Source organism: Artemia sp. Qi Xiang Cuo, chromosome 6 (assembly GCF_049724085.1).
Source record: "Artemia sp. Qi Xiang Cuo chromosome 6, ASM4972408v1, whole genome shotgun sequence".
In the NCBI taxonomy this organism is placed as follows: domain Eukaryota; kingdom Metazoa; phylum Arthropoda; class Branchiopoda; order Anostraca; family Artemiidae; genus Artemia; species Artemia sp. Qi Xiang Cuo.
In genome coordinates this window covers 6,995,644-7,014,339 of record NC_142799.1, presented here as the reverse complement: position 1 = coordinate 7,014,339, position 18,696 = coordinate 6,995,644, and the positions used below count along the sequence as shown (strand labels likewise).

Below are 18,696 nucleotides of genomic sequence, written 5' to 3'. Positions count from 1 at the left end.
ACTGTGCACGGAACCGAGTTTTGCTCAGTGAAAAGAAAGACAGTTTTTAAATATATTTCACATAACAACCTTGATTTCATTTTGTTTTATCGATACACCTTTTTTACATATCTATATAAATCATTCTATACGATCGACAATTAAATTAAATTGAAATTTTCATTTTAAAATATTTAGCACAGACACTCATCTTCAGAAAAAATTATGTAACTATTCATGGTATTTGTAACATCATTTTGGATTTTTTTTTTCCAAATTTGATAGACTAAACGAATTTTCCCAAAGTCATGACCCATTGAGGAGGGCAATTAACCCCCTTCTCACGCCCACCTATTTCACAGCGGGAAATGGTAGTTTGGCCATTTTCAGAAAAGATTATAGTGGCATTTTCGACAAAAAATTCAGATAAATAAATAAATAAAAATGTATGCAATTATTATCTATTTAATAAGATAAGACAGTATTAGATTCATTTAAATATTAAGCTTCTTTACAAATGTTTTAAGCTCAGTCTTAATAGGTGTAGGGGCTCGTTTTAAATTTCTGAATAGTGGGAGTAAGGTCCCTTCAGCCTGGGTCCGTAATTTGATGAAGGCAAAAAACAATAATAGAGGTGACTTAGAATATGGTTCCGTTTTTCTTGCTCATCTTAGTAGGCTACCCGGTTAAAGGCCCAGAATTGCTGTTGGCTCAGAAAAAGATTAAGGTGAGGTATCATATAATCTGCCACTAAAGAGACCAAATAAAGGTAAGGTGTCCAAGGTCGTATCCATGGAGGGGGGGCTACGGTTTTGACCCCCCCCCCCTCAGAAATTTTTTGTCTGACTTTTAAACGTAACAAAAATGTAAATAAACAAGTTTTTGATACGTGTTTCAAATTTTTAACCCCTCCCTCCCTGAAAGAATAACTCCCGCCGAATAAAAATTGTGGATACATCCTTGAAGTTGCTTCATAATCGCCGTTATTATGAATGTAAACAAAGCAAAATCTGGTCTCCGCAATTTGTATATAAGTCTCGTAAGACGTAGAAGGTAAATATCCCTTTATTACATTAATAAAGACGGATTTATAATAGACCATGTGATTAGCCTTAGCAGGCAGAAGGAGGACGTGGCTCCTAGGCCTTACATTTCGGAGGCCTACTTCTGATTGTTTGGCAACAGAAGTCTCATAAATTATTATTATTTTGTAAAGTATTTGGAATATTAATTCGATATGTCTTTCTGGGGTCTCAGTTCTAACGGGCTTGGCCATGTATAAGTCAACGAGAGCTCCTTCCAGGGGGGCTTCCCGGACGACCACAGATTATCGTGAGAACATTTTCATTCTCAGTCAATTGAATAGCCAATTGCAGCAACTTCCGTACCAGAGGAATTCGGGCCAAGCGCATACTTTTAAAGTTAGTCCATCTTTAGCCTTCATCTAAGTTGTACGTTTATATGTTACCTTCTTCTTAACTATACGCTCATCTGCTACCTTTTCTCAACTGTACGTGTATTTTTATGTTATCAAACAGTTCGTGGTAACGAACTGTAAGTAAAGAGCGATCCGGCTCAATGGTAACCGAAACTGTAGAAAACAGAATTTTGATACCAATATATAAATCAAAAGAATTAGATTTTAATGCTGATTTTAAATATATAATTTTCATCAAGTTTAGTCCTACCTATAAAAAGTTACGCGCCTGAGAAAATTTTGCTGATTTTTGAAAAAAGGAGAAAAAACCCCCTACAAGTTATAGAACCCTAATGAAAATCAGACCATCATATTCAGCGTATCAGAAAACCCTACTGCGGAGGTTTCAAGCTCCTAACTACAAAAATGTGGAATTTTGCATTTTTTGCCAGAAGAAAGATCACGGATGCGTGTTTATTTGTTTGTCTGTTTGTTTGTTTTTTTTTTTTGTTTTTTTTTTCCCAGGGGTGATCGTATTGACCCAGTGGTCCTAGAATATCGTGGGAGGGCTCATTCAAACGGAAATTAAAAGTTCTAGTGCCCTTTTTAAGTGACCGAAAAAATGGAGGGCAACTAGGGCCCCTTCCACGCTCATTTTTTTCCCAAAGTCACCCAATCAAAATTTTGAGATAACCATTTGGTTCAGCATGGTCGAAAATTTGATAAATATGTATTTTAGGATGACTTAACCCCCCGAAATCCCGAGGGGGAGGGCTGATAGCTATGAACTTTACTCAATATTAACATAAAGCATTGGTTATTGGGAAGCATACAGACGTTTTCAGAGGGGATTTTTTTTGGGAGTGGGGGGAGTGGGTCGGAGGTTATGTGGGAGGATCTTACCATGAAGAAAGTTTTCATGGGAGAAGGGAAATTGCTATGAAGGGGGCTCCGGATTTCCCAGCATTATTTAAAAAAAATATCAGTAATTATATATAAAAAAAACAAGTTTTTTAACTGAAAGTACGGAGCAACATCAAAGCTTAAAACGACAGAAAACATTACATATATGATTGGGTTCATCCCCTAGTCAATACCTCGCTCTTTAAGCCAAAGATTATTTAGTACTTTCATAAAATCTATTTATTATAATTAACGGCATTTGTGATTATTAGGTCATTTTTAAATAATTGGAACAAAATTCAAACTTCAGCTTAAAGAGCTAAGTATTGACTAGGGGGCGAACCTTCTAATATACCAGTTAAAAATACATGAATATAGAAGTTCGTTAAGCAAGTTAATTCGTAAGTTACGTATATTTGTTATTAATAAAAACGTTTGTAAATAAAATTAAACAGGTTTCGAGAAAGCCATTTAACCAAATAAAAGTGAAATTAATATTCAATTTTTTTTAATTATTAATGTACGGTGATCCAAAATTAAAACCTGCATTAATTAAAAAACGTTCAAAATTTAAATAATAAAAACAAGTTTTTTTAACTGAATGTAAGGAGCGACTGTAAAACTTAAAACGAACAGAAATTATTCCATATATGAAAGGGGCTGCCTCCTCCTCAACGCCTCGCTCTTTACGCTAAAGTTTGACTTTCTCCCAACTCTATTTTTTTTAAACAATAAAAAACTTTAGCGTTAAGAGCGAGGCGTTGAAAAGGGGACGGCCCCTTTCATATACGGAATAATTTCTGTTCGTTTTAAGTTTTAACGTCGTTCCTTACTTTCAGTTTAAAAAACTTGTTTTTTTTATTTAATTGAATAAAGACCATATGTTGAAGCTAATGCTATTAAGAACTTAGGTAAACCCTCACATCAGTAGATATAAAAACCATACAAACAAGAGGTTTACAATTTTGCGTGCACCATTGATTCATTAAGTCTTATGAAGTGTGTTCACTCCTAACAATTCCTTTACTAATTGTTCAACATTAATTAAATAGCGAAATGAGTCATATTGGTTTGTCATAATGTATTAATATTGAAACCAGGTATATGCTTTCAATTCCGGACTGTGTAAAGCCAGAATCAGTTCCCACACATTTTTTGGTTTAATTTCTCGGCTATAATCCTACAGTCATTTTAAATTTGATCTCTATTTTAATGTGCTTCCATTACTTCTTACGAATTTCTAAGGAGAGAAAAAAGAGGGTAGAACGGATCGAATTACTAGGGCATTCATTAAAAGTTGAACAAAACCTTATAGCGTTAACTAGAATCACATAAAATGAAAAGTTCTGGTGAAACCCTTTTGAAGAAATTTGAGCTTGGTGAACAATTAACCTATTGAATAACCCCAACTCCATTCTTCCCGATAGGGAAAGTAGAACAATAAATTTACGTCCAGTAAGTCGTTGGAAAATAATTTTATGGCTATGAAGATTAATAGACGTACTTTTCAATTTGCGTTAATTTTTTATATTAAAATTTCGGCACCAAGATCAAGGCAGCGGCTGGTTCACTTAAAAATCGTGTACACCAATTGGCACCTGCCCAACATGGTGGAAATGAACCACACGCCTCAAGAAAGTCGTCATGTGTGGTGCGAAGGGTATCATAAGTGGGTCAAAAATATGTGGCACGGTGGAAAGCGACATTAAGGTCCATGATGTACACCATCTTTTGCAGAGTGGTCACTGACCCCCCAGGTCAATATCTATACTACCTAGTTGCATTTTCTAAGGAGGGGCTGTAGTGACGTTTCAAATATAGAAGGTATTCTTTGCATAATCCAGTTAAATAACCAGCCAATACTTATTTGACAAATATACCTTGAACTCAAAGACCTAGAGTGTCATTTGTGTTTTACTGAAAACCATAAAGATTGCTTAAATTGAAGGTTTTTTAGCCAATTGATTTTTTTATGTTTGAAAAAAAAAATAGATTGAAGACTTTTATGTCCATGGAAATTACTTACATGTTAGATTAGTTAGACTAAATGATTAGTACAAACATACTGGAAAAAAAATCTGGAAGTTCGAAAAGTAGTTCGATTATTTTCTTAATATTATAGCACAAAAACTTGAAAATATTATCGTTTCCAATAAAACGTGAATTGGGAAATTTAACACCATTACCACGAAGGGATGACGAAGTCGCCCAGAAACTCAAAGAATGTCATAAGAATGGTTGGACGTGTAGCTCTTATCCGTTTTGCATAGACACTTGAACCTGAGGGGGGGCTGGTGAAAAGGATGTAAAATATGAACTTCTTGATTAAGTTCATCACCGTAACCTATGCAGCGGGTTTTGAGAAGCTGTAGCCTACGGGCATGCGAATCTTGAACTCATATCTAAAAGAAAATATCGATTGAGTACTGCATAAAGACCCAACTTTTTTGATAAAAAGCAATATCGAATAAAGAATCCCAAAAAATTATCTAGTTAAACTTGATTATTGTATTTGAAATCCTTCTGAAAAATTTTATTAACAAATTTGGGGCTTCTTTATTGGCCCTGTGTTCTTGCTTACTTTGCGGCAATGTCAGATAAGGAATTTCGGACAAAAAATTAATAAGAGTTAGATCATTTCCAAATTGCACCTGGTGATTAACTAGAAATTTTTTGAAAGGGGCATTATCATTTCCGAAATCAGGCCCTTTATTGGTCCTAGTTTAATCCTAGTATAGGTCCTAATTGGACCCTAGTATACTGTCTTATCAATGTTTAATATTTTAATAAAAGTGCTATATGACAGAAATGTTCCCAGGTTCAAAAGCTTCATGAAATAAGAGGAATATATAAAAGGGAAGAGTAAAATCAAAATTAGTTTTCCAGATGTTTTAAGATGTACAAGAACAGGGTCATCTCCTGCCTTATTCTGTTGCTCTGTGTAGCATTCATGGGCGGAGGAAATTTTTTATTTTCAAAAAAATTTTTAGGGGTTCAAATGCCTAATTATATCCATGGATGTTCGTGTATAGAAGAAGAGCTAAGAGAGTCCTCCTGAATATTTTTTTGATCCTACTTCACTAAAATTTTAACGTGTTTTGGGCGACTAATTTTATCAAAAAGGGTGAGTTTCGCACCTATGCTAACCTGAAATCTTGTTTTTGTTTTACAATGTTTCTATAACTAAGTATGTGTCCATATAATTTTCCAGTTGTGAGGTTTTTTTCAGATTTTGTCATTCTCCCGGAGCATCAAGCCCCCCCCCCCCGTGAAAAAAAAATTGTATACGTATCCATAACGTTCTTATGCTCATAATATTTTGAACTGGAGTATAAATCCAACTAGCGCTTTACTGAAAACACAAAATTCAAGTATAAAAAATAGGATTATTGATTTAAGAGTCAAAAGTGAGTATGCAGCCTGACAACACTAAACGAATCTATAAAGCTTTTCTTAATCTTATACCAGTTGTGACATTAGTAAATTTCATTATGTAGTTAAAACTATCTCAAAAACATAAACATAAAATTAAATATTTTTTAGTAACCGCGAAGTAACTGAACAGCATACAGAAATATTGGATTGATTTATCAAGCAGCATTTTGCTCTCACCAGCTATAATATCACTAGTGGGTAATATACAGTCTTAAATTGTAAGAAATATGCTTTAGTATCACTTAAAATGAAGATCAAATAAGACATAATATGAACTCTGGAAATCCGAATATTTCTCTTTATACAAGAGTGAATTTCAAGCTATGATACAAATTCTAAGGCTAGTCTATAGTCCTAATACTAGCAAGATGGCCATAATTTGAACTTGTGCACAAACTAATCATGACATGTCCTTTTAAGAACCAAAACTATTTGGTTCTTTAAGAAATTAATATAATTTCTAATTATCACCGATCTAGGGGAGACAAGATATCTCTAAAAAATACAGCGAACAACCTTGAGAGCTAAGAAAAATATTAGTCTATAGCATAAAGTTCATTATCCATACTTCACAAAACAATACATGTTTTTCAGGAACGTTTGTTTTTCGATGACCAAAAGCTGTTTTTACTCGGCCGACTTCGCCTGAAAAAGCCATAATGAAGACAGGGCTTTATAGATCACCTACTGACTAGCAGAAACTAGAAGGCTACTGTAACAACAGAAAGCTGTTTAAGGGCTCATTTAAAAGCTTATATTTATACTTAATTGCTTTTTACAAATTCGACTTGATAGCACATTCCCACAAAGTGCACTTTCGGTCGTTTCCCCAACTTTTTTTAAATGAAACAAGTACCTTTTCCAATGAAATGATAAAAAAAAAGGTGATTTCAAAATCTAAGCAAGAGCAAAGCTAATGGGGTAAGAATATCCCTTCTCCTCAATCACCACTGTTAGAAGTAGTGTACATGCTTTATCGCAGAGTGAAGTTTGAAGGTCCAACTCAAAAATGTTTATCAATCCAGCTTAATGTGTGTTAGATGTTTAGTTGAAAAGTTTTTAGTTTTAGCTGATTTGTTTTTGCAGTAATCTTTTACTTTTAATATGACTAGTTGATTTATGAAACTTACTAAGAGGGTCTAGAAGGGGAGTATATGTGAGGAGATCTTATAAACCTCCAATCAAGGGCTTTGGACCGTAATTATTGCAATTGTAGAATTTTGTTCTTCCATACTCTTCCACTTAAGAAGTGGTACCAACAGTGCTCTTTTTAGTGCTATATGAAACTTTTGGATGGTAAAATTTATAAAATTCGCGGAGATATTAGTAATATGCTTAAATCTGCCTTCCCGGGATATGCCTTAAAAAATGAGTGCATCACGCTTACAGAAATAGTGGATTATCTGAAAAGTAATCATAAGAAGGGACAAACCATGTTCGAAAAAAAAAAATCCAAGCTGGAATCGAAGGCATGATAATCTAATTTGAAGTCCAGCGCTGTAATGACAGAACCACGCCTCTAATAATGTAATTTAATATATTGGTGATTGTAGGGCTTTAATTGCATAGCTGATTAATGGGGGCTGGAGGAGGAATTTGCAGGAGATGTCCTTCCAAACCCCCAGTCAAGGGTTTGGCCCATAATTATTGCAGTAGTACTCTTTTATGGTTCCAAGCTTATCATTTAAGAAGTGACAACAATAATGTTATATTCAGCGCTATATCTCACTTACAAATGGTATAATTAATAAAAAGCACATACATATGAGCAAAAGTTTTCACGTGAGCCCTTAAACAGCACTCTAAAATGCTCTGGTAGCCCACTCGCCCTAGCTTTTCCACTTGAGACATGGCACCAAAAGTGCCGGTTTAGTGCTATTTGAAACTTGCAGATGGAGGAATTTATAGGAAGAACTTAAATATTAGCAATATTTTTTATATGATCTATCAAAAATATATCTAAGATGTTCTTATCGCCCGCTAGCCCCCCCCCTCGAGGAACGACATAAAAAGTCCATTTTTTCATGCCATATGGTAGCCCGCTAAACCTGTTAAAAAAAAAAAAAAAAAAAAAAAAAAAAAAAAAAAAAAAAATCCGAGACAGATCAGTCCTACCGATGCGAAAAAGTGATTTTCCTTTTTGTTCAGGGAGGGGGACTGTAACTTCCCTGTGCAAGGTTTTATCCATTTTGATTCCAATGGTACACTTTTCATTTTGAGCTGACGCCATTTTCGAGGGGTGTGAGGTTTTTTTTGAAATCACCATAAATTTCTTTTCGCAATAAATTTTTACTTCTATGACGAACCGAAATAATAGTTAACGTTCCTGAGTCAGTGTCAGGTGGAAATTTTTTCACTTGGCAGTTTTTTTCAAAACGCGTTTTTTAACTTTTGGTTATTATGGGCTGTGGTTCACTCTTTACTAGGTTGCAGCTGCCGCTGCAACCATGATACCTTGCCGGGACATGCTTTAAAAAATGAGCCTAGAAAATGACTAAAAGTAAACAACAGCGGATACCGATATTCCCAATACGATACATGCGATACCAATACGCACGATACCGATACGCGCGATATCGATACGCCCGATACCACATACAGCCCGTCCCCAGGGACTAGGGACGGCCATATCATCATCAAAACCATATATATTGGACCTCTGAACTATGTTAAACAAAATGGCTATCTCAAAATTTTTATAGGACTCGTGGGGGGGGCGGGGGCCTGTAGGGAGGGGGGCTATTTGCCCTCCAATCTTTTTGGTCACTTAAAAAGGGCACTTAAAAATTTAGCTTTCTTTTGAATGAGCTATTACACACCACTCTATGGTGCTCTGGCCACCCCCTAGCCCTTCTAGAAAAAAGAAAAAGAAAAAAGGGAGACAGATGAGCGCTACCCATGCAAAAAAGTCATATTCCTTGGTGTTCAAGGTGGGGGCCTGTAATTGTCTTATAAAATATTTTGGACCATGCTGATTCCAATGGTGCACTTTTTATTTCGATTTAACAACATTTTCAAGGGGTTTCAGGCTCTTTTTCGAAATCACCATAAATTTCTTTTCGAAATAAACTTTTACTTCTAAGATTAACCGAAACAAAAGTTACCATTCCTGATTCAGTGTCAGATCTCGATTTTTTGTCACTAGACAGTTTTTTTGAAAACATATTTTTCAACTTTTGTTTACTATGGGCTGTGGTTCGCTCTTTGCTAGGTTGCAGCTGCCGCTGCAACCATGATACATGTGCATTTTCAGCCTGCTTTTCTCCGAGAAATTTGTTCCGTGTTCACCAATGATGTTTTGCGCTTTTCTTACGCTGGGTCTTTTAATTGCCTTAATGGCTTGTCAAAACAAATTTTCTTCTTTCCTGTATGTGTCGAAGTATTGGGCTAACGTCTCTTCTTGACTATTATTTGAAAAAAACTACATTTTCTAAAGAGTTAAAGAGGCTGAGTTACAAGGTCGAACCTTAAAACGTACAGGGATTAGGAGGCACATTTGGGGGGCTGCCGCCCCCAAACCCCCGCTTTCGCAGCCTTTAAATAAAGATAAAAAAAAGTTTTCTAAACTGAAAGTAAGGAGCGACATTAAAACTTAAAACGAACAGAAATTATTCCGTATATGAAAGGGGCTGTGCCCTCCTCAACGCCTCGCTCTTTACGCTAAAGTTTGACTTTCTTACAACTCTTTTTTTTAAACAATAAAACTTTAGCGTAAAGAGCGAGGCGTTGAGGAGGGCACAGCCCCTTTTATATACGGAATAATTTCTGTTCGTTTTAAGATTTAATGTCGCTCCTTACTTTCAGTTTAAAAAACTTTTTTTTTATTTAAAGGCTGCGAAAGTGGGGGGTTTGGGGGACGGCAGCCCCCAAACTGTGCCTCCTAATCCCTGTACGTTTTAAGGTTCGACCTTGTAACTCAGCCTCTTTAACTCTTTAGAAAACGTAGTTTTTTTCAAATAATTTCTTCACGTTTTTGTACAGTTTATTACTTATTATTGCTTGACTAACTGTTAGCTGATTTGACAGCTTGCGGGCTAGCCCGAACGGGAAACGATAAGAGCCCGCTTATAGCGGGTTCTTATAGGAAAACGAGGTTTTTCGTAAATATAATTTCGGGGGATAATTTTTTCGGTCTGAAAATATCAAAAGGCCCTAACAGGTCGAATTCTGCTTCGAATGAGTCCCCATTCACCCGGATCAGTTGCCAACTGTGGCCTGTAGGCGTGGATAACAAGAAAAAAAAAGAGAAATGAAGTTTAAGTGGCTATATTTGGTTTTTTGAAAACAGGGAAGGAGTGATTGGATTGAGCTGAAATTTCGAGGATAAGCTCCCTGGTCCTAGGAAAGCTTAACCTCTAAATTTCAGCTTAATCGGATATCGTTAACGGGGGGCTGTGGTGGGAGGGTCGAACCTTCCGGCCCAGTTTACCCCATGAAGATATAGTCGGAGGAGGATGAAATTTTGCACGTTTCTTAGTTTAAGTTTGGGCTACAAAATGCAATCACCGCCGTCTCTCTGTAACCTCTAGGATCGGAAATCACTTAACATTGTGGTGGGTCACCTCTTTATAGAGGCACAAGTGTGTCTCCTTGACTAAGACCCGTACGTTGGCCCTGTAGTGTGTTGCTACAGCAAGGTTGGATACCTGGGTCTCGTATTACCAAGCTGATATCAAACTCATTGGACCACTACAGGGTAAGTTTTTTTCTTCCAGCGTCCATATTTTGTTAATTTATAATGTTTGCCGAAAACGACTCCGTTTCTGTGAACAGAGTCACCCGTTTCTGTCCGAGTCCGTTTCTGTGAACATCGTTTGCACACGTACGCTTTTAAATCAAACGTCTGAGACAATTAAAGCTGACTATGTTTAATGCAGGATTTATGGAGATGCTTCCTATAAAGGTTTAATCCTATCCAATCTCACACAGGGGGATCTAGAGCAAAATCTTGGGGAGCCAATGCGACAAGGGCGCCAATAAGCAAAATATTGTGGGGGGTATGTAACAAGGACGCCAATAGTTTACCAAAGTGACAAATTTATTTTTAAAAAATGGTGAAAAACAGAAAAAAAATAAGGATTGAGGGTGCCAGAAAAAATCTTGTGGGAAGGGTTCCTGGGGCACCCCGGCCCCCTGGACCCGCTAGTTATCTCAGATAGCATACTTGCCGGTGTTTGGTCTAGTTAATTTTCTTCTTTGAGTCTCTATGTTACACAAAGTTCCAGAAAATCCCCAGAAAACATTGTCTTAACTGTGCTAAAGCCAGCTTATTATTTACACGTGTACGTTATTTCAAACATTGCGTTGGATTAACATTCAACGGCTGTCTCGTCCTTGAATCAGATTCTGTTGATGAGAAACGTTCTTATTCCATTATGTGCTATTAAATCCTTATTTCTGTCGGCCTAACAAAAAACATCAGTAACATTTTCACTAACAATTGTGTTCTTCTAAGCTAGAAGAAAATTGCTAATAACAACCATTATTGAAATTTCTCTTAAAAGCTGAAACGTTTTTGGAGAAAATCGTTGATGGATTTTGAGGGCTACATTAAGAAAAAAAATGAAGAATAAAAAATCAGAACTTGTATATTCTTACATTATATTCATCTTTTGTGTTTCAAGCTTTTCTTTACATTTTTAAGCTTGTTTGGAAGTTCGAGAAATAGTAGCAATTACGGGGGGGACAGGGTTGGGATTAATTGCCCCCCCCCCTAGGTTTTAAAAAATATTTGTTTTTGTGCTATTGTTAAAGAAATTCAATAGACCAACATCCCCTCGCCATGTCCAGTCTATGGATTAACGACCCTTCTGAACAACATAGGTCCCTGGGTCGGCCCTATGGCAGCTGGAATTAAACCTCCGGCCCCGCATTGCCATGCACAGATAATTTTATTCTGGTATTGCAGATATCTCTCCTAGACTTTCGAAAATATTTTTTATATCTTCATTGAAAAATCATATCATAAATTTTCGTGAATTCGCGCAACTAAGTATGAAACGATTTCTTTAAATATTTGCTTATATTTGAAGGTCTAATTTTTTAACTATCCGCCAGTTAATGTGGTTGTGAATTTTTGGTAGAAAAATGTTTTCAGTTAACTATTCTGTATCCACGAGGCAACTGCAAATTGGAAGTAAAAGGAATGACTGCAGGCACAGGCCTTAAAAGGGATTGTTCTCAGGGCTTTTTGACTGTTTTAGCGTGACATAAAACAGATCTAACCCAGGTTCCGACTACAAGACCTATGTATCGGAATATAAGCCTAATGGATTTTAATATGCCAGTTTAAGCCAGAAACTATCATTGATACCAACCTGGATTACTGTCAACATTGACGAGACGTCAAATGCCAATGTCTTTATACTGACTTCTCCCAGGGGGTTAGACTTCAGGGACAGAATGGGTAAATGCTGATATTCTATGAATTCGAAGCCTTTAACAAAGAATGCATAATCATTAAGAATTTATCAATAAGGTTCATGGGATTCAATCCCCTTCCCATCATGGACGAAAGCAAGACAAAACTGAGCTTATGTAAAGCCTACAAACACCGACAAAGGGCAAACAAAATATAAAAAATGTGTTCTTTATTCCAAAGATTTTCGACATTCACATTCGACCTAGACACAATTGTACAAAAAGAATCCAACCCAAGCGAAGTTTGAAAAAGGGTAAGATACAGATTCCTAAGCAAGTACATAGGGGGGTGGTCACCAGACGGGTGCTCTTCCAAGAATCTTTTTTTTTTAATGTTCTCCTGTTAATTATCTATTATTTTATTATTATTAATTATCTATTATTAAAAAACAACTATTCAGTTGTTTTTTTTGCATTTCTTGAAGTGCCCCCACCTCATTTGCTTTTACAAAACCAAAGCTACCTACGGGATATCCAATTGAGACTGAATTTTTAATTTATTTTTCTATTTTTCAATTACAGTCGATTCTTGCTAAGTCAAAATTCACAGGACCACGATTTTTCTTCGTGTTACGCATAGTTCGACTTATGCAAGTTCAAGTTATAGAAGTCGTTCTACATAAAATTCGACTTATAAAGGCAACGAATTATAGAGGTAAGCCATATGAAAATTCGATTTACAGAGGTACAACATTGCTAAATTTACTCCCTACAGCCACTACAAAGCTAAGAAAAACTGTTTGTGTAAAATAGACTTGACATATCAAGAATTGACTTTCAAATGTCACTAGAGAATTTAGTTTGCTAGGAAATAGACACCTGAACATTAACAGAATATTATGTAAAAACGCGTCTATCAAAGATGACGCATATCAAAGTTTACACGTAGCAACCTGCATACCGGGGTTTCGGCTAGAAAAATACAGTTTTCAAAATACAGAAAAATACAGTTTCGTTAGAAAAATACAGAGGTTAACTTTGACTTGTGGAGGAAAAGAGAAAATTGAATGTCGATTTGTCTACTGAATTTCCAGTTATAGAGGTGATTTTCTGGTCCCTTAGACTTACAGAGGGGGTAAAATATAACCGGAAAATTATTTCGAGTTATGCATGGTTTTTTGTTCAACTTATACTAAGCATCGGCACTGTTTCTGTTTTCATTTCTGTTTCCGTTTTTGCCTAACCTGTTTCTGTTTTTCAAAAAAAAAAAAAAAAGATCAGAAAACAGAAACAGGACATGTCTGTTTTTGTCGGGCCTTTTTCGGTTTCTGTTTTTTTAAACTTTTTTTCTGTTTCTGTTTTCTTTTTACCTGTTTTCCGTTTTTTTTAAACCTATTTTCTGTTTTTACCTATTTTCTGTTTTTTACCTGTTTTCTTTTTTTTGTTTTTTTTTAACCTTTTTTTCTGTTTCTATTTTCTTTTTACCTGTTTTCTGTTGCACTGTTTCTGTTTTCATTTCTGTTTCCGTTTTTGCCTAACCTGTTTCTGTTTAAAAAAAAAAAGATAAAAAAAACAGAAACAGGACATCTGTTTTTGTCGGGCCTTTTTCGGTTTCCGTTTTTTTTTTTAACCTTTTTTTCTGTTTCTGTTTTATTTTTAACTGTTTTCTGTTTGTTTGTTTTTTTCGTTTAACCAAGTGCTTGCGTTTGCGCTATTATTAAAGGTTGCTACCTTGGGGAAGGGGATTGAAAGGTCTTCATGCTTTGGACACCTCATTCGCCTTTGTGTAATCAATACTCTCAAGTTCTGGGGAGAAATTGATGTAGAACAAGATATTGAGTGTGAATCTGATGGCCATGATGATGAACTAGAAGAAGGCTCAATTAGATAATTTCTTAAACCACATTGGCTTGACATAACATAAAGAAAGAAAAATTAGCAAAAATTGGGTTTTTAAATGCCAAATGAAAATAATGACAAAACACAATTCGTTAACAACCCCTTGTCTCAAAGAGTTCCAACTCATTCAATTGCTGTTTCGTTTGGTTTGAGTGAATGAATGCTTTTTCTTTTATTTCTCAGTTATTCACTAGTATCCGTCGATGGCGGTTCAATTTTGAATTTCTTTGCAAATCACAGATACTGGTGAATGACTCACTTTTATTTTTGTTAGGTATTTGGTTTAATTCTTACAATTTTTGGCTTTTATTGAATTTTATTCATCTTTTAATTTTTTGTTATTTTTTCATTGTTTTTTTTCACATTCACGTTGACTTTCCGTATTTTATTTTGTTGTTTTTTTCTTCGGCTCTCTCATTGGTTGTATTTTTTCGTTTTGCGCTGAAGAAGAGAGGTGCTTGTCCCCTCGAAATATTCGCTTTGTTGTGTTTTGTCAGTATTTTCATTTGGCCTTTAAAAACCCCGTTTTTGCTCGTTTTTCTTTCTTTAAGGCTCAAGTAGAGAGCAAGAGATTGATGCAGACGAAGGTGATCTGCCCGATGTCATAGGTGAGGATATTGCTAATATCACGTCTGATATGGATGACCCTGACACGTTGGATGAAGAAAGTGCGTGCAATAAGTGGGCTGAAACTACATCTGACTCTGGAGACAGCATGTAACTAATGCTTTTTCAGCTAAGAAGAATCTCTAGTCTAACTACAAGACTTCCTCCAGAGATTGAGAACCTGTAGCTCAATATTAACATTAAAGCTGGTTCAAAAGAGAGCCAAAAGCTTGCAGTACTGTCACCTTAGATCTTAGAGCAAAATAAGTATGTTTGGGCAGTTTTCAAAGAAGTGGAAAGGGCTTTATAGTACAAGTCAGTAGAAAAGGTGGCTCTAGTGATTTATCAGTGTTTGTATTCAAAGAATTTTATGTAATCTAGTAAAGAGTAAAAACTCCTAACCGGAGGTATACAGTCCCCACCCCAAAAACGAAAGACATTAGTATTTTAGCATGGATAGTGCAAGCAATCCAATGTGCAAGAACAACTGATGGAACACTCGAAACAAGAATGTTTCTTAGTGAAAAGTTCAAATTTTGAACTTCAGCTTGTTTTCCATCAAACAGTTCGTGGTAACGAACTGTAAGTAAAGAGTAACCCGGCTCAATAGTAACCGAAACTATAAAAACTCTAAAAAACGGAATTTTGATACCAATAGATATATCAAAAGAATTGGGGTTTTATGCTGGTTTCAAATATAACAAGTTTCAATAAGTTTAATTTTACCTATCAAAGATTACGGGCCTGAGAAATTTTGCCTGATTTTTTTTTTTCTGTTTTTCTGAAAAGCAGAAAGAGTGCCACTTCTTAACTTAGACTGGATTTCCGAAGGGGATTGAAAATAATTCGAGATATCGAGGATTTCGAGTTATCGATTTTCGAGTTATCAAGAGTCGACTGTACATGGGATGTTTTAATTATTTTTATTACAATGTCGTTTAGCTCCTCGTTGGTAAGTTCCAAGTAGGGCTACTTCATAACTTCTGAATAGGTAAGGGAGTGTTTTACTGTACAGAAGCACAGGGCAAATCAAGTCATTCAAGTTGGTAAAACAGTGCAGAAAGTGGTCCTCCGCCTTACTGTGCAACAGTAGGCAGGATTTTATTTTGGGGGGATGAGGGCAAATTTTGAAGCAAACCAGCCAAAACACGTATTATATGAAAGATGCAAAACATTACAAAATATTTATTTTTTAACTGGGCGGGGGGGGGGGGAAGGGTAAGGACTCTAAGGCATCCCTGTGTAAGTGTCGCTTCCCATAGGTGAGGCGTCTATAGTGATAAAGTTCTTGATTTATATATTGATTCATATACTACAATTCTTGCAATACCCTCTCCTGTGCGATAAAGATTACTGCCTACATCAACTGATGCAATTTTTACCAAGTTTGTTGCCACCGAAAGGAATTAATATTGTCTGATGTCACAAAAACAACATTTATTCATCATAGCAATAGGAAATGTAATTGAACTACATTATACACACGGTTAATTTTGTTGTTTACGGCCGTTCAGGCTGTCCCTCCATAATTACTCTGTGAAACACCCAGTATATCTTCCTTGACCCTTCAAAGCAAACTTAAAGCCATTCTTGACCATTCGCAGCCATTCTTTACCATTGTCATCATCATGGTTTCTAGCATCCAAGTTTTAGTTTTCAGTCTTATCTTTCTCCTCCAAACTTTGATAACTATGGGAACCCCTGCGCCTAGACCTGAAAAACAATTAAATTGAACATTTTGGGTAGTTTTGCTTGTTTGGCTGGAGATCAGAAAAATAGCTCCTTCAAGTCATATAAGATATTTACTAATGATATTGCAAAATCATCCACGGTGGGATTCGAACCCACGACCTTCGGATTAGAAGTCCGACGCGCTATCCACTGCGCTACGCAGACCCTAGTAATTGTGAATATATATCAAGACTTATATTTATACTATTTTTTAACTGAATCTCGAATGAAAACCTGTAAAACTGATAATCCTTTCGATTTCCTGCCTTTTTACCATAGACAGAGCCGTTCAAAGGGTGGAGGGTAAACCAGGGCAAGCTACACCCATGGCTTGTGGGTTGCCCACTTTGATCAAATCTTTAACCTTGATTCGGCTTTTTTCGCTTATCTTTGACTTGGGAGGGGGGGGGACTGGAATTAATTTTCCGAGGCGCCACCAATCCTAGGAACAGCACTGACAATGGGCGTTGGTCTGGTGCATGACCACATCTGAAGGAAACATGCCAAACAAATAAAAGTAGTAGGCTCCCATAGATTCCGGCAAGTATGCTACGTGAGATCACTGGTGGATCCATGGGGTGTCACTTTTCTGACAATGCAGAAAAAGAATATGACATTTGAAAGAGCATAAAATAAGGAATCTAAATTTAAAAAAAAGGAAAAAGGGCGTTGCACAGGGCGTCAAGTCAACGTTTTGATTGCTGGATCTCTTTAACTGGGACGAGAAACACGCCTGTCTCCCGGCCTTGCTAAAGCGGGGATCCATCCCTGAGCCCCGTATTGTTAAGCAGATCATCAATCCACAGCCCTGCCACGGGACAAGGATTAGACGATACTTTTATTTCATCAGCATGTTTCTTTTAGATGTAGTCATACAGTAGATCAGTGGTTCTCAAACTTATATAGACACTGTCCCCCTTTTTACCCGTAAAATGTTTTAGGTACTCCTTCTCAGCTACCGGTACTGAATATACTATGGCTAAAATACAAATAAAACTGCCAGTTCTATAGAGTTAAAGGGTTGTTTTATTTTTTATTTTTTTGTTGGCCGTCCGGGTACCCCTTAAAACTGTGGTATGCGTACCACAGTCAGAGAACCACTGGACTAGATATTTACTTATTTATTACTTGTAAAGCTACGCTTATGGATTTTACCGGAGTTGGAACTTCGTTTCTTCTGCCAGATTTCCCGTCATTTAAAGATAAAATGTCTTGGCAAAGGCGAATATTTGGATCATTATGACTTCAAATCAAGATGAAAAGTTTTTATAACTGGCTGGCAAATTTTGCTTAAAAGAATAAAGGGCAATACTGTAGCTTATTGGCTCTTCTAAAAGAAGCACTCTTATAACACAAGAGTACTTCCATTTGATCCAGCGATCGATATTCTTTCTAAATATTATGGTCGCTATCGTTACATTATGCCCCCTTCCTCTATAATGGGTCCAGATAGAGCTCAGGAGTGGATCTAGAGCAAAATCTTAGGGGAGGCCCAATGTGACAAGGGCGCCAATGTGAAAAATCTTGGGGGGGGGGGGAAATTGACAAAGGTGTCAATAATTGACCAAACTGAGAAATTTATTAAAGTGAGGGTGCCATAATTAATCTCGGGGGAGGCCCGTCCGCCACCCTGTAGCCGCCATTGATATAGCCCTAGGCTGAAAAAAAACTACAAGAAAATGCTTTAAAGTAACAGTCTAGAGTTAGGGCTCATCTGATATCACGAGATGAAAAACAACGAAGAAGTATATTATTAGGGTTACATATGGGAGTATGAGGTGGTGGGATGGGGTACATTGTCAAAACATGAATACGATATAGAAAAAGAGCATAAAATAAGGAATCTAATTACACTAATTTTATGTGGTACTTACGTATAAATGCCACTGCAGCAGAAGTTACGCTAATATTCAGAAAACAATGAAATAGACATACTTTAAATGAAAAAGAGATTAAAAACCCAAAAATTAAGTTAAAAGTTTTTTTTTGTCAAAATTTAGATAGGTTTAGGCCTGTCAGTAAATATTCTGATTAAATGTATATTGAGAAATCTAAGAAATAGACATACCATTAGAATTCGAATTTCATCCCGATGCAAATATAACTGAATTCTAATTGAAATGAATTTTACCCCACCCCACCCCTGATGTATGAATATATAACCTGAATTATATGAAATGAATTTTCTATTATTTTGATAAACGGTTAAATCAATTTGAAGAAATAGCGACTTAGGAAAAATTCATTGCATATCTACAATTCAGGATATATATTTGCGTATCAGGGTTGGGGTAAAAATTATTTCCAACACGAATGAATGTTATATTTGAATTCAGAATGAAATTCTGCTTCTAGGTGTATGTCTA

The 18,696-nt window shown here is 36.1% G+C and overlaps 1 non-coding gene across 1 annotated transcript; it reads right to left on the bottom strand.

Annotated features, from left to right (window-relative positions):
• Positions 1-16,422: 16,422 nt before the first annotated feature.
• Positions 16,423-16,495, bottom strand: TRNAR-UCU (transfer RNA arginine (anticodon UCU)). The gene has a single exon. It is a non-coding gene; the product is annotated as a tRNA-Arg (tRNA).
• Positions 16,496-18,696: the final 2,201 nt, after the last annotated feature.